Source organism: Lycium ferocissimum, chromosome 11, assembly GCF_029784015.1.
Source record: "Lycium ferocissimum isolate CSIRO_LF1 chromosome 11, AGI_CSIRO_Lferr_CH_V1, whole genome shotgun sequence".
NCBI lineage: Eukaryota > Viridiplantae > Streptophyta > Magnoliopsida > Solanales > Solanaceae > Lycium > Lycium ferocissimum.
Genome location: NC_081352.1, coordinates 61,206,474 through 61,210,320, shown reverse-complemented (window position 1 = coordinate 61,210,320; position 3,847 = coordinate 61,206,474). Strand labels below are relative to the sequence as shown.

Here is a 3,847-nt window from a genome sequence, read left to right as displayed (position 1 = left end):
ATTTTCATGACATAATTTCCTTTTGTGTGGGCTGAGCCTTTTTTCTGATTTTTGGTGAAAAAAAAATGGGGTCTTGACCCTTTTATAGGTGGGTAAAGTCGGTGGCACTATAGCAGTTACTGTAGGAGCGTGGCTACTGTGCCGCACGCTTCTGCGCTGTCATCCTAAATTGTAATGTCCATAATTCTCAACTCCGATATCGTATGGATGAGCGGTTTGTTGCATTGGAAACTAGACTCGACGAAATTTATTTTAGCATTTTGAAACACCTTAAAACTCCTAATATACTAGGAGATATACCCCTCTAAAGTTGACCCAAAATTCTGTCAACTTTTTCCAAATTTTCGACAAACTTATTTTCTTCGATTTGCTTGATCCCGGAACCGTTAGATACTTGATTAGCACTTGTTAAGAGTATTAATTAGCCTTATAAGGGTTCTATGACCTCTCCGAGCCTACGTTAGTTTACTTACAATGCAAATGACACAAAATTTTGTCGAGGTGTAACATTCCTCCCCCCTTAGGAACCTTCGTCCTTGAATGTTAAGCTCTTAGTATTTCTGCAAAGCCAGAGTATCCCCTACAATTGTACCACTGCCCTCCTATCACAACAACCCAAAATATGCCTTGCCTCACAGGGCTACAACATCAATACCCATGTTGGCCGCACACGACCAAGAAATCTTTCAAAGAAGCATCACATACCTGAGGATAATGGTGTCTCTGGCGGAAGCTCTTTTGTTCTCATGTACATAATCAGAAATCAACTAGTATACCGGTCTTGTTCTGTCCCCGTTACAGTAATCTTGCCTTATTATGTCACGGCTACTCGCCATTCTGCGAATACTCTCTTTTTCTCGCTCTGTATTTCCCTATTAGTGGGCAACTCCCTTATACTGGTGATTACTTAGCTAGTTGTTATTCTTCGTTGGCTTTCCATTGTTGCCTCTATACCATTTTGTTGGACATAACCTCACGTTTATGGTTCATATAGTTCCATAATATACACTCTCATATTCAGTATCGTTAGCGACTCGTGAGATACTTTCCAATCTCCGGCCATACTGCTATATTTCTATTATAAAACATCACTCCTCCTCTCTTGGAGTTCGCTAAGCCGCCTATCATTATTCCTTTTATTGGATTTTTACTCCTTCCGAAACTAAGATTCCTTTTTTTTGTAACCTAGTGTCCTTCGTATTCAGCATCCTTTTCACCATCCCCTCGGTAATAACTTGGAGACCATTCTTACTCTCCTTGTCGCTCTTTAGGACATGTCACTGCGAATCTGGGTGCGGCAAAATTTTCCCGATATGAGATATTCGAACCACTGTCTAGAAACATCATATCTCACATCATTTTCTTTGACTCGTTAATTCCCCTTATTTTCCTATCATACTTTCTTTCTCATACCTGCCCCATAATATACTTATTTTCAATCCGTTTTTTTGTTTTTTTTTTTTGTTTTCTCCTGATACATTCTCGAACTTTAGCTTTTTCAAACTAACACATTTCTTTCTTTGGAAATTTTGGGAAGGTTATAATTCATTTCAGGACTAAATCTGCTCTTCCCCCCTTTTTAAGGATGTTCTTATACACCAGTAACATTTGAATATTAATCATTTTTGATAATCACCTGCCCGACCTTAACGATCCTTCTACCCCTCGGTTCCTTATAATGCCGGAGTTCCTTTCATCACATGGTTTGACTTATTTCCCTTTTCGCTAGTCAAGCCTTGTATCGCATCAAAATGCTCATACATATCGGATCCAATGCAAGGTGCCTCCTTTATCGTCTTTTCACTTCTATCTTTCATGACTAATAATTCCCTGGGCTGATGAATCAATAGGGACGGCGGAATTCATTAAGCCCTCTGTAGAATGTCCGATTATACCTAGCTCCTTTAGTCTCTAGCCATTTTTCCACGATTATCTTCTTAACACCCTCTAGATTCTTCTTGCTCTGGGTTTCCACTTTCGATTTACGTCTATATTATACCACTAAAGACTAATATTCCATACTATCCATTCCCACGTGTCATCCTTTCATTCGCTTAGCTCATTTGTCCCGTAATTCTCCTTAACTACTTGTTTGCATTATAACTATGCATCATAATTCTTCTAGTGTTCTGCCGCTTCTTGTTCTTATCATGAAATCCTTACAAAGTACACCCTTTTCCTTTTTTCTTTCGTCGAGTCTTCACCTTCCTTTCTGACACTATAGCTGGTTCATATTTATATCCCCCGTGTATCGTTCTATTTCCTTTATAATCGAATCTTTGTATTACTTATCAAGGTTCTTATCCCATGTTACTGATGTTTTGCCTCTTCGCCAGACTTGTTTACTTATTATCCTTTCTTCTGTCCTTGGTGATTGTTCGATTTTCTTTAATCAATCCATAAGTGTGCTTTTCTTACTTTCGTCCTCAGGACCTTCCTTGAGACCCTTTCCTCCAAAGCACTCTTCTCCACTTGTTATTTTTATGGTATTGTCCCTGAAATTCATACAATATCCTTTCCGAAATGCAAATCCATTCTATTGCTAAATCATCTTTTAGGAAGGCTTTCCCGTTTCCGAGGTAATCGTGTCGGTATGGTTGCACATTTATCTTATCGACTGCCCACCAAAAGCCGGAAATCCCTTGGCATTTTTTTACAAAACCTGCTTATTTTCTCCCAATTCACATCCTTATTCGTTGTTACTGCACTTCAGTCCCACTTATGAGAATCTGATTTCGAACCCTTTACATTTGTCTTCCGTTCCATACTACATACTCCATTCTTTCGGTATACTTACTTTCGAGATTCATCGAACGGTACCATTGCCGTCGCACTTACCTTCAAGATTCCCATCTTGAGGCTTGAGTTAACCTTTTTTAGCAACATACCTCCGTTACTTACACCTTTTTTTTTTCTCAGGGCATCCTAATCTTCCTACTCTTGTATACTCACTTTCTCCCTTTTCCCTGATGTGATTACATCAGGGTTGTTCAACTTTTTAATTTTAGAAGGACTAATGTCGCCTCGCCCTGCAACACTTACCACTTGAACTTCAATACCTTGTTCAATTAGCACCTTTAACACATCGCAACGTCGATTATCGGGGCACGCAAATAGATTGACCACACATAGAATATCATATATACCTCTCCTAGCACCTTACTTACAAAATGTTCCCAATACTATTTTAAACTTGTCCTAGTTCTGTAGCTATAATACGTCTTGTGTCTCCTTGCTAAGCCGGTCCGCATTATCTCTCACAATTATCTGGGATTTCCAACCGTGAGTTTCACACGCTTCTAATTTTTCTCAAGCTATTCCAGTCCCTCATCCTTCTCTTATGTCCAAATTTGTAGGACTCTTACTACACTTCCCAAGGGGTCACCCATCCTAGTATTGCTCTCACCCAAGCACGCTTAACTTTGGAGTCCTGATGGGATCTGGTGGGTTAATGCTGGTATGATCGCATCCACTCTGCTACGTGACCTTCATCGCATGGCCTAGAACAAGTTGAAGTTCTAACGGATCCCAATAAAATTCCTGTAATGCATCTCCCTCCGGATTGGAAAGATCCGCCACTTTCCTGACCGAGCAAATGCTGGTTTAGCCTTCAAAACTCTTAATAATAACCATCGATAAACACACGACTATCTGTCACGACCCAACCCCGTAGGCCGCGACTAGTGCCCGAGCTGGACACTAGTATACGCCTGTTAACTATAATCAGCCCACAACTAGCATAATAAAGAACTTATATATAAAAAGGCAAGACGTCGTCTCAAAACTGTCACATGTATAGACACACCATAACAACCTGTCTCCTGAGGAGTTACAACTTTCGATAGAT

The 3,847-nt window shown here is 40.0% G+C and overlaps 1 pseudogene; it reads right to left on the bottom strand.

Annotated features, from left to right (window-relative positions):
- Positions 1-3,354: 3,354 nt before the first annotated feature.
- LOC132038698 (5S ribosomal RNA) lies at positions 3,355-3,471 on the bottom strand (annotated as a pseudogene).
- Positions 3,472-3,847: the final 376 nt, after the last annotated feature.